The sequence below is a fragment of the Meriones unguiculatus genome, chromosome 9 (assembly GCF_030254825.1).
Source record: "Meriones unguiculatus strain TT.TT164.6M chromosome 9, Bangor_MerUng_6.1, whole genome shotgun sequence".
Classification (NCBI taxonomy): Eukaryota; Metazoa; Chordata; class Mammalia; order Rodentia; family Muridae; genus Meriones; species Meriones unguiculatus.
The window spans coordinates 114,491,660-114,504,730 of NC_083357.1; the positions used below are offsets into that span (position 1 = coordinate 114,491,660).

Below are 13,071 nucleotides of genomic sequence, written 5' to 3' on the forward strand. Positions count from 1 at the left end.
TGTGTGACACTGGAGAGTAAGACAACGAAGGCAGTGCAAGGCAACCAAAAAGGAGAAAGATGGAGTTGAAGTTTACATCGCTGGAACAAAACTAATTCAATACCTTGAGGGTGTCGTTGCTAATGCCCTGGAGAATCCTTGTGTGGTGCACTTGGAGAATGTCAAAATTGAAATGGTGTCAGAGCTCAGTGGCGAACATGGAATCGGTCTCGCTCTCCCCACGGGGTTTGAGGGAGACATGACGATGCATGGGAGTAGAGCGCATGAGAGATGCCTCTGTCTCCTGAAGCCTGGCTCCCTGCAGCGGCAGGAAGGATGCAGCCCACCAGCAGCACAGGTTGGCAGCTGACTGATTCTGATCCAGGACTTCACAAAGTGATTAACATCAAACAAATCAAGGCACCCCTTAGAAGACTGAGACACGATCAAGAGCTGCCCAGGAGGTGACATCCAGTTAGCACAGAGAAATGTACCCCTCACGGTTCACTTCCTCAAGCAGGCTGTGCTGGCTCTCCGTTCAGCTATCAGGTGTGATTTGATCTCCAGGCTGCTCACAGGGACAGAGATATCAGAAAGTCAGGGGTCTGACAGTGATGCATGGCGGAGTGGGATGCTGAGGCTGATTATGATTCGGGTGACAGAAATGAATCACCCCCTGAATATGCTGACATGGACACCGAGGAAGGAGGCGAGCCAGGGATGTTGCAGTGTTTCTAATGAGAAGCAGGAAGTCATCTCTGCCAGGAGCTGTGTGCGCCTGAGACTGGGTATGTAGTAGTGGAGGTGACCTTCTCATCCCGATCACAGTCTAGTCCAGAAAGCAAAACATAAGACAAAAACCTCAGCATCTTTGGAAGAGATGATTCACATACGGTCTTTCCCATCTCACTTTTCAGATCTTATGCACATACCATGCTAAAGTTACCAGCCACAAACATCTGCCTGCTTGCATTGGCAAGCCGGTCATCGACACCACCACGATAAAGCATGGCAGAAGCCTGTCCAGGAAACAGTGATCCTCAGAGACAGTCATTTCACCTCTCCTCCGGCCCTTACCTGTTGCCACGTACCTCTGGCTTTATGTGGATAAACTAATATCCATTGTCATTCCTCGACTGGATTGAAAATTTCCTCAACGGAAGCTGGTGACTTAAAGTCTCTCTCAGTACCATGTGTTTCGACCCAGTGTCCTTTGCACAGTTTGGCTTGTGAAGAGCTGAATGAAATCACAGTGACATTAGCATCACTAAATAAAAAGATGCACCTGGTCTTGGTGGGCGCAAGGGACCGTGGGAGCTGGAGCAGTGCCGGAGCAGGGAGAGCTGGCTTCATTCGGTGGGAGGCTGGGTGAGGTGATAGGAACGGCTGGCTGCTGACTCACACAGGGCTGAAGCTAACAGAGCCCCGAAGGAGGAGCCTGGAAAGGAGGACCCCAGATGAAGACTCTGAGAACAAACATCCTTTCTTAGTGGGATAGGAAATCAAACGAGAACTCTCTGTGAGAGGTAGAAAATAATCCTGCTTTCAACACCTCGTGGGAAGCTAGCCTTAGAAAAATCACTAGCTTCCTTGATCATACAGCCTCGGGTCATTCTTTGCGAGCTCTTGTACTTTCAAATACCCCTAACTTTACAGATTAAACAGATTTTGTACATTTATAGATGGAGGGTTCATTAGTAAGGTCTCTGTTTATGGTGCTGGAATTCATTTTCTTTTGTTTTGTTTTGTTTTTAAACAGATCCAGGTTTTAACAGGTTCTGTTTATTCTAAAGTAAAAGAAAATGACAATGAGGATTGTGAGCAGCAGCGTGTACCCACAATTATAGCGAACAGACTCTCCGAGAGAATGCATTTATATTGTTGCTGGAAAGCAATGAGAAGCTTTGCGCAATTACATTATCTCAAATTATTACTTCCTGTTGTTTTCTAGAGTTTGTAAAAAAACAAATGAGGTGTCATATTTAATCTCCTTTGTCCTCAGATCCACCATAATAAATATTAAGGGAGTACATTTATTACAGTGCTCCTTACTTGAAAGACATTACCCATTAATTTTAAACCCTGTGCTGACAGCCCTCCGACACAACATTAGAATGTTAGTCTCAATTCTAAATTATTTTTATGCTGAGTTTATCAAGACTAGTAGGTGAATACCATACTCACCTACTTTTCTTTACTTCCAGAAAAGTCCCACCTTTTACCTCTAAATTTGTTCTCTCCCATTGTCCTGAGTTTTCCTTCAGGGAATTCTGTCACATGATTTTTGGAGCATCCAATTCATATTCCATGCCATACCTATTCTTAGCCTTTTTGTAAACGCTTATGTTGCTCTGTCTCTTTTTCTTTTTCAAAATGTTTTCTTTTATTTACTTGTTTGTCTCCTGTAATTTCTTACTTTGGAACCAGGGAGGGGATATACATACAGTATAAATTTATTCAACCATTTTAATCAAGGATCTCAGCCCAACATTCATCAATCAACCCCATTCTTATAAATATACACCTTTGAAAGTATATTTGATAAGTCCAAACTTAGAAGACAGTGAAGAAAATAATTGATTTGGGTTTTTTGTTTGTTTCTTTGTTTGTGTAACATGGTGTGTGTGTGTGTGTGTGTGTGTGTGTGTTTTCAAGAAAAAAATGTGTTTAAGTAATATCTTGAATAAAAAAGAAGACTGGATAACTCAGACAAATCCTCCTACAGTCAAAATTCTCGTTTTCTATAATTCATAAATACCTTAAGCTGATAAACAGAAAGGTTTGCCACTCTAAACACAAAACCAATGTGGATGAAAGTATACCTGATCCCCTGGAGGGCCAGGGCGGTTCCTAGGACCTGTGCACACTCCAAACAGGCAAGGACTGTATTTTCTGCATTTTACAGTATAAGGTGATTTAGTATGCCAACTAAACCCTAGAAATGTGCAAGAGGAAAACACATAAATCAAACAGCCATTTCTATCTATCCTCATCCTCACATAATCCACTTTGAAATGGGTGTGTACCGCTGGCAATAAAAACAGGAAGACTTGGCTATATCCCCTTTGCTATTCTAATTAGCTCAGGCGTGCCTTCATTGGAGGCTCTACAAAACGTTACTAGCTCCTTTAGTAGTTAGGAAAATAACACAGCCCATAGATTTGAATTTCAAAAGCATCGTATTTGCCATTGATTTCTCAAGCAAACACAAAGTTCAGGCTTTTCTTTCAAAAGCATTGGTTTATTTGCCGTCACTCTTTGAGCCCCCTGAGCCTGTCAGGAGAGACAGGTCTTATCAATTCTGTCAACTCGAATCAATTACGTTCAGGCATCGTGTTTTCCCCCGGTAGAATCTAAGACCACTGGGTTTATGCAATTGTCTTCTCAGGCACTACGAGCTCAATGTATATATCCATGGGATATTTCTTTTATGGATATTTATTTATTACAAAATACTCCCTTCAATTTATGAAGTACAACATAACTTAATAAACTAAGAACCTAAAAAGAATGTACATTGGAAATTCACCCGTAACATCATTTAAACTCAATAAACTTCATCTCTGAGTGAGGAGTAGCAATCTTTTCCAGGACAGGAATGAACCAGTTAGTGACTGGATAATAGGAAGACAAGCCTAACGCTACATGTGCAAGCGTTTCGTCGTGTGCTCACAGTGTCCGTTACCTGCAACGTGTGCTTCTCTGAACCTTTATCTGCATTTATTTTCCTTTTTGCACTTCCACTTGGTTTTCTAATTTCTCATAGGTGGTTTTTTAGTCGCTGCTAATCAGAGTCTAACAAATGGGTACTGAAAACTCTAAGGACTCAAGGTTGCACTTCTCATCCCCAGGCGTGTGTTCTCACAACTCTGAGCATCTGGCCCTCCCGAGCGCAACAAATCTCAAATGGTCTCTATGCCTTTGGCCTGGTTCTGCATCCAGTAGTGATGTGAGAGAGCTCAGCACTTGTGTTACCAATCTACTTAGTGTAAGGACGTAAGAAAGGCTGAGCTATTTCTTTTTGCTTTGTAAGATCAAACTAAGGCAAGAGAAGAACTGCAGAAAAGCTGACAAATGTCCTTCATCTTCTCCTGACCTAAGCGCAGGAGCAACTTGAAGAGGCCTGTGTCCTGCCTGCCTGGCACAGAGGCAGCCTCGGCACATCTGGGCTGGCTCAGGAGGGTTGGTGGCAGTCCCTTCTCACAGCTTCTACCAAGGACGTCTTACTTGTGCCTTGTGGCTCTCTGTGCTTGGTGGCTTTATTTCCTCTCTAAAGCAACCTCTCCACCACTGAAGAGCATTTAAGTGTGGTGGTACATGCCAAGAACCTCAGAATTTGAGAGCTGAGGCAAGAGGGTTCTGAAGTTTTGGGTCAGCCAAGCCACATAGTGAGGTCCAGGCCAGCAAGGAAAGACACTTTCTTAAACAAAAAAGAAAAAAAATTATTTCAAATACAGATACCATCGGGTTCTCCTGATAGAAATGGACTTGGATCTCAATGGGTTTTGAAAAAGGAACTTTGCTCTATAGTGATGCCATCAATGCCTAGTGACATTTCTGCCCAGCACATTTATGTTGGGACTTGTTACTGTTACTTGTTACTTGTTACTGTTGCTTGTTACTTGTTACTAGAAGGTAGAGACCAGAGATATAACAAAACATCAAATCCAGAGGATAGGGCACAAAACAAAACAAAAGTATCTGGCCTCAAATTCTCAGTAAAATGAAGCCCTCTTACACTCTAAGTCCTCGGTCTCAGAGACTCCCTGAAAATTCATCCTTAACATTAAGAGAAAACAAGTCTCGTAAACACAGAAATCCTGATCGGAGAGGCAATTTTAAGAAGGAAACAGTCTTCTCACCCTTTCTTTGTGTCTGTAGTCCTTTCTCTTCCTCTTTCAGATGATGAGAAAAATGTCTTCCGTAGTCACGGTACGTGTCATACATCAAAGTGCTTAGTGACAGGGGTCAGTCATCCCCAGGAGTGCTTACCATCTGACAGAAACAGTTTGAGGAAGATCTACTGTGGACTTCAGTCCCTTGCAGGGCCTGCTCACATCGCAGCCGATCAAGAACGGGGGAGAGCCATCCCTTTCAGAGGCTTGCCCCTGTGCTTAGGGCCATAGCTAGGCCCTACCTCCTAAACATCCTCCCTAAGTAGGGTCACTAGGTGAGGAACAAAGCAGTTCAAAGCATGATCCTGCCGTGGCACTAAGCATTCAGATCATAACAGTGCGTACACAATGATAAGCATAAGGCAAGTGCTTTTTGTGCTCTGAAGAGTCTCTATATCCACTATATATTATATATGTAGATATGATTTTATTTCAATATGTACATAGTTTATAGGCTTGCAAACAGATTTGATATTACCTCTTTTTCCCTCTACATATAACATCTGTCAAATATTCTAAAGCTAATGAATTTTTTGGGGGGTTTTCCTTGTCCTTTCTCCAAAAACCACCCTTTTCTTCATCCTGTTTGTTCTCGTCTTCCTTCTCAAGCAGGAAGGCAGAACACTACTGTGGCTCATGTTGGTTCGTTTCTTTCAAGCATGTTGTGCTCTTACCTCACAGATGCCCCTAAAACTTCGTGAGAGTGAGCAGGGTTTAGCCCTGGCTCATGTCTGTTCCCTGGAGCCACTTGAGGAAGAGCCTATGCTATAAATACATAATTATGAACTTGTCAGAAGGGACACTGTTTGCTCATTTGTCTGCCGTGGCTCCCTTCAGTCTACCTCACAGTAAATCTATACTTAGCCACGATTGCATTGATCTGCAGCTAGAGTCGTCTGTAATGTTCCTACAGAAATGCACCATTGAAAAATGTGATAAGAAGGATTCACTCCAGGTCTCAGGTCTCATCTCAGTGGAAAGAATGGAAGGAAGGAGAAAGTGCTTCATGGCCTGTCACCTTTGCATTTCTTTACGCAGTTCTGAAATCGTCTCACGGCGTGTCTGCGCCTTTATAAATACTGCACATCTCCTGAAATCAAACACTGGGAAATTTGTAACACAGTTCTACATAAGCATTGGATTTGTATGGGCTCCGAGTGGCTATCATACTGCTCTTTGTTGGTGGTCTAGGAGGTTATGGGTAGAGAAGAGGGTCATTTTGGCTTGATCTTTTACTCTCCTGAAAACACTAGTAATCTCGCAGCCTCTATGTCCTAAGTAATATTTTTGTTGCATTAAATAACAGATGAATCTTTGAGAGCAATTTATTCATAAAGCAAGAAACTTATTAGAATAAGTGTTGTACGCACTAGCCAAGATTAAGTGCATTAGAAGTTGTAAGTCAAGAACCTTTCAACATTGACTCCACACAGATATGCTGATGTGAAACCTTAAAGAGGAATATGGATAGCTGCTGTCTCCTTCCACTGAAGTCAAGGATTATATTTTACAATTATAATTAATTAAAAATTACATCTATTTGAGGAGTTTATGTGTGGAGTAGGTAGGCAGCAGTGCTCACGTGAAAGGACTAAGTACGATAGAAGAGACCCACTTTGCTAGTGATCATCCGTGATTACTTAGGCATCATCTGACATCAACTACCAACTGACATCATTGCTGATTTAGAGACAAGGGAACTAAATGCCTGTAAGTGTAAATGACTTGTCCAGCACTAGAGTTAGTAACTTCTTAAGTCTGTGGCTTAAAGACTTCAGGCTTAGGATCAGACATTTTCATGGCCCTGTTACATACAAACACAGTTAGGACAAAAGCGGATGCAATTTCTGGGGAGCAATTTGCAATGGAGAGAAGAGTCTAGCCCGTTGGGGCATCTAACTCGGTGCAACCCTGGCTGTGTGAGAAATTTCTCAATAAGGTTTTTGTATTTCACACCTAATAGATGTGCACAAACTCTTGGTTCAAGGGGATAATTAACTATCGTTCAGCATGAGTGTTAAATGCTCCCCCAAACGCATCTCTCGCCTACAAAATCAATGAGGACCGTATTAACACCCTTTGATATCCAATTCTGTAACTGGGAGAATGGTATCTGCCTGTTGATGAGGCGCTGTGGGAAACCCTTCTTCCTATTAAAAAAGAAAAAAAAAGGCATTCAGGCATTCAATATCACGGCCCTGTTAGTCCCACACAGAGATGGACCAGCAAATCACCCTATCCCTTTTTCTTTCTTTCTGTTTTAAACATCTCAATCCTTATTTCAAATAAATCATGATTTCCTTTCTTTCATAAATATGTATAAGAAACTGTTCCTGTTTGGAAGTAGTCTCCGACAGCGAAAGCAATCAACTCCAAGTCAAGAGCACTCAGGTCCTTTCTTTGTGGAACTGCTCACTATTACTGAACAGGAGAAAGTCACCTCACGTCTCCCGGCTCCTGTGATCCTGAGATGGGATCTGTAATATTTGCCACGTAGTAGTATCACCATAGATGTCGAGTACATGAAGCTTGTGGATTTTCCAGCAGTTTCAGGCACGTGCTAAAGGACATGGAATGACTTGGATTGTGTGGGCGTGTGGAATTGTTTGGCACTTAAAAAAGCTTACAGCTATGAAAAACAAATGATTCAATTTGTACTTAACCCTTTAAAATGTGCCTTCTCTTGTCACCCCTCTTCTCTGACCTCGTGCACTCATGTCAGCTACGGTCCTTGATGTTAAGTTACTTGGAAGCGCATATTGCAATGTAAGGCGTACATATAAAAGAGGCGTGTGCTATTGCCTAGATGCGCATACCATGAGGGGCGGAGACAACGATGACTATTCAGTTGGTGTTGCGACTGTTCAGTTCTAAGGGCTGAAGATGGGGGTCACTGGCAGAGTGCTCATGTACACAAGAGGCCCTGGGTTTGAATCCAGCCCCGCAGAGACAGACAAAAGCACTAAATAGCGAACCAGAGATAAGGCTGCACTTTTAGTACTCGTGTTTCTGCTCTCATGCAGAAGCCTTTGCCTATCCTAAATGCTACAGCACAGCTAAAGTAAGAAAAAATAACAAGAATTATGACTATCAGTGACCATTGTAAATAAGTCAATATTCAAAGTATCCTGTGGTTTCTATTTTAGGAAAACTAATAGTTCTCTGCATGCTTGAACCAGTTAGCTGTTGCTGTATACAGAAGGGGCTCAAATGAAAGCCAGCCATTTGTTCATTTGTGACTGCTTCTGTTTCTATTCAGGCTAGAGTGTGCTCCTCAGTTCTGCTGGTGACCCCGGGCTCACTCTTGGCTCTTTGAGTGGTAGAGTATAATCTGAGCTAGGTCGTCCCTGTTTTCCTGTGCTCTGTCACACAAGGCTGAGGTTGTGCCCATAGAGGGTGCAAACCAGCCTGAGAAGTGATGTAAGACCTACATTTAAGGTTACAGGACAACGTAAGATCTATGTTTAAAATGACAGGACACCATTTCCATTGCCTTCTATTGGCTAAAGCAAGGCATAACATTCATATCATTACAAACCAAAATTATTCCTAACTTCTAGTCAGGAGACACCACAAATTACATCACAAGGCACGTGACATGGGGGGAACGCAGAGCCGTTTTTGACTGAATGGATCGTTATAATCAGCCTTACCTGTTGAACGTACAGCAACACACAATTTATGAAAATCTGTCCAATACAGGGCGAGGGCTGTGCATTAAGTATTATTTTACACACATTTCTGTTATAACGGAAAAAAAAATTGTCTCTTAGGATTTGATTATCAAAGTGTGATTAAAGATCATCCTGAAATAATAGTTATTTCAAATTTGACTTACATTTCTCCATCGTGTTACCTTAGGCATTGTCACTGTGGAACCAAATGTAATAGAATTTTGGTTGTGCTGTTCTGAATGGCTTGTGCCTGTGTGGCACAGTCCCCTGCACGATTGTACGGACTGGCTCGCCAAGGGATGCTCCTCCTCCTCCGAGCTACTCAGAATTGGGCCAGTCACTGTATTAGCATTAATTAGCAAATTCATCTCTCAATCTCACTTCCCTGGGGGACAGATTCAGTCAGGGTTGGGTAGGTAGGGAATTTAATTAATCTACCAATGAGTTGAAGTTTTCGTTAGATATTTTGGCCTCCTCTCTCTTTCTCTCTATATGATATATATATGATATGTATATATTCATATAGTTAGATGTTTATATACTTATATGCATATATTTAGATTTTATGTGTTTATGTACCACATATGTGCAAATTTGAACTGACCTATCTAAAGAACTTTTATTAGGAAGACAAAGAATCAAGGCATTTTTCTCCAAAACACAGTATGTCATAAAACAATAGCATTATTGTTCCTTTGGAGAAATTTTTAAGTATGTCCTTTTAGTATTAAAGGTTTTTGTTTTGTTTTGTTTGCTATTGTTGTTTTGTTTGCCTTATTTCTTACATTTACGTTTTATTGTAGCAGCATGCTTTTATAGTAAATGTGTCAATAGCTGGATATACAAACACCTGCCACTTATGGCTTAAGAACAAAGGCACCGCTGTGTAAGAATGCAATTCAATACAGCTAATCTCAAATGCAATTAATGCTCACGTTCTTTATGTGCCCTGTGCTAGCCTTGTTGTCTAAAGAATTTATTGAAATAGATACATTTAATTAAATTCTTTTCAGCACTTGGGCAAAGATGCAATTTAAGGTGTGACATTCTACTTAAGAAAAAGAAAGAAAAGCATTGGGTAACTGATTTTTTTCCCCAGTCTGTCCTCTTGTCTTAAGGCTGTGTAAATTTCAGTTTGTAAAGAATATATGGAAACTAGGCCTTCTTTTGCATCTTCTGTGTGCACATCCACACATCACACTAATGTTCTAAAGTACTTTCCAATGATACTGATGGGAACTTTACAAAGCACGAACTCTTATGCAAACTAAGCAATGACGGGGCTGGAGAGAGGTTAAGGGCACTGGCTGCTCTTCCAGAGGTCCTGAGTTCAATTCCCAGCAACTCCATGTAAATAAGTGTAATGAGTTTGCACAGTGACTAAGGATGCTAAGATTCAGCTCCTAACAAGCTTTTTTTTTTCTTGTACTGATAAAGGGTTGTGAGTTTTTCCCACAACACCTGTCTGTTGCTGTGAGTTCTGGACTGTGGTTTTTCATAGGCTGTGTCTTTTAGATTTTCCAACTTGCACAACCAGTGTTAGACGTATGTCCTAAAATGGTAATTTCCTATGTATAATTGTTTTCTACATGCTGTGTTTTGTGGGGCATACAAGGTAATATGATGGAAGCACACAGAATATTTCCTCCATGGCTCATGTCAGCACGTAAGGATTGTGAGTTCCAGGCCAACCTGAACTACTCAGCGAGATCCTGTGTATATACATGCATACATACATACATAATATTTATTTTTATATGTGTGTGTGCATGTATGTGTTTGTACATGTATGAACTTTGGAACACTGAGCATATCTTACCAGTTTTTTTTTTCTTGCCTCAACCTTAAGTAAATCAGATCGATGAGAGAATTGTAGTCCAAGTATTTAAATGTACAATACAATACCCAGAAAGCTGGGAAGGGAGGTTGACGGTGGCAGGACACGTTAATCTGTGAAAGGTATCTGTTCCACTTATGCTCCTTGCAGTGGTCAGACCCCACTTTCAAAGCCAGGTTCACGCACACTGAGGCTGAGGCCAGCTTGTATCCCACCTCAGATATGCTCTAAGTGCTAACCGAGTAAAAGCGAAACTGCTGTGGGGGCAGGTCTGTCCAGGTGCTGAGGGGTTAAGGTTTTGTCCCACAGCAGAAAAGAATTCGACAGGACATAGGGAGTGGCAGAAACAGAAACAGCTTACTAAGAAAGGCTGGAGAAGGGTTGGGAAGGATTAAGAAGATGGCAGGTCATTTGCACAGCCCCAGCTTTTCCTGGCACTTGCAGACCACAGGCTTTTCCTGCACATGCTCTGTGTGTCATATGACAGCTTCGGCAGGGAACGTTCTAGTCCAGCTCTCTGCAAAATGGGTTTGTTTCCTGCGCAAATTGCACAGCTTCTACTTAATGGCTTTTGGAACTCAAAGCTGTCTCCAGTCTTCTCCTTTGTGGTAATGGAAGTCTCTTCTGGAAAACACAGCAAAGAGTTCACGTTTCAAATCGGAAGACCTGGATCTAACCCAGCTGAGTTAGATTGTCTAATCTTCCGGAGTCTCGGTTTTCTCATCAGCTAAGTGCAGTTGTCACTCTAGTTTGCAATGCTTTGCTGTCTGCTTTACAGGTTAGGAAGATTAACATCCTCCCTCACAGACCAGGGTCTACTTACATTCATAATTTAAGCTTCAAATTTTCCATTGAATGCGACGTTCAGGATAATTCATGGAGCTGTTGTTTGGGAAAACCATATAATCCCATTGGAAAGTACAAGTTGCAAACCACAGAAAACTACGTGTTAGCATAGTTTACACAGTCTTTTAAAAGTCATTCCTTGATAATTCTATGTTATACAGTGAAATATGATCATAATCTTTTCCATTTCCCTCTGTAACTCCCCCTCCCCAATTGCCCACAGTGAATGCCATGTCCTCCTCTTGGTTTTGTTGAGAATCCAGGAAGCCCAATTAGTATTGCCCAAATGTGCACAGGTTCAGGACTACCCACTGGAGCATGAGGGACCTACCAGTGGCCATATCCAAAGAAGGAAGACACCCCCTTCCCCCACAGCTATCACTGCCAGGAGCTGCTCTGTTAGGGACTTCCTTGACTTCTTCTTGTTCAGGTCACAAATATAAGCAGCTTAAGGATGTGAAAAAAGAAACTACACAAATAACCACCCCATGGTTAGGGACAAGGTTTTTATTGTAGATAAGAGAGAGAATGGCCCGAGGCATCTGGGGAACTCTGCCGAGTTATCTCTCCAAGACAGAGAAAGGCAAGGAGAGGCACAGACTAAAATTGTCAGGGCTGTGGAAGCAGAGAAGATAGCAAAATGGCAGAGTCCTGCCTGTTGTAAGAGGCTGTGCTGTGGCAGAAGGAGGGCAGGTTAGCTGGAACTTGGGACCTGGGAACTAGCGTAGGGCTCCGATAATGTTGGAGGCTGAGATCACAGGGACTACGTGCCCTTGCTGGAGGCCTGTCGGAGCTGGTAAGAGAGTAACAGCTTGCCCTGGCACACAGAAAGACACCTTACGAGGTATCAAAGGCGTGCTGAGTGCAGACCAGGTCATAATCCAGCTGACCTGGGCACAGATCATCATCTTGGGGGTTTAGGACCTGACCTCATGTAGGGAGTCACAGCAGTTCATGAATACAGCGGCCTTGCCTTGTCCAGAAGAGAACATTCCACATCCTCCTCCTCTTAATGAACGTGATCCTATTTTACTTTCAGAACCAACCCAAACTCAGACATTTCTGACCTAAATCAATGTTCCATTTGTATGGAAATTACAGCATCAGATATATCTACCTTTGTCTAAAGGTGGAGAGTGTGAAATGTGTGTGCCCACTGTGAATGCAGAGGCTCACTTTCTTTGGAGTGTGGAAACATCCCAGTGACCATAAAGCCATAAAGATACTTGGGTTGCAGTGTACCTAGTGGCCCTGTTATTTTAGTCTTTTTCATCGGTGTTGAAAGATACTGAACGCAGCATTCAACAAAAGAGTTTCCACTGCAATTATGAAAATCTGCTATCATCTCTTCTACAAAGAAAGCACATCTACATCCTGAAGGATAGTTAAAAAGAAGCATGAACAAAGAGGTTGTCATGCTCCTCATCCTAGTTTCCTTTCTGTTGCTATAATAAACAGGATAATCAAAAGCAGCTGGAGGGAGGCTAATACTTCCGGGTCGCAGTCCATCATTGATGGGAGTAGTGGCAGGAATTCCAGCAAGCTCTAAAGCTGACCGCTTTTGGAACACTGCGTGATGCCTCACTGGCAGCCGCATTTCTCTTACGTTGTAGACCCCAGGACAAAGCATGGCGCTAGAACCTCCCACTTCAGTCATCACTCAACACAGTCTCTTAACATACATGGCAACAGACCAGTCCTACTTAGGCAATGACTTAGCTGAGGGTCTATCTTCTCTGGAGCTATGGATTGTGCCAAGTTAATTATGAAAACTAACCAGCTCTGTAGCTAAGAATGCAGGTTTAGTATCATCAGACACTGAATCTCATCTTTGCTCTGT

At 42.3% G+C, this 13,071-nt stretch overlaps 1 protein-coding gene across 2 annotated transcripts in view; it reads left to right on the forward strand.

The window, feature by feature from the left end:
- Gpc6 (glypican 6) overlaps positions 1–13,071 on the forward strand; it is a 1,064,885-nt gene that overhangs the window by 884,074 nt on the left and 167,740 nt on the right. The gene's annotated exons all lie outside the window — the stretch shown is intronic.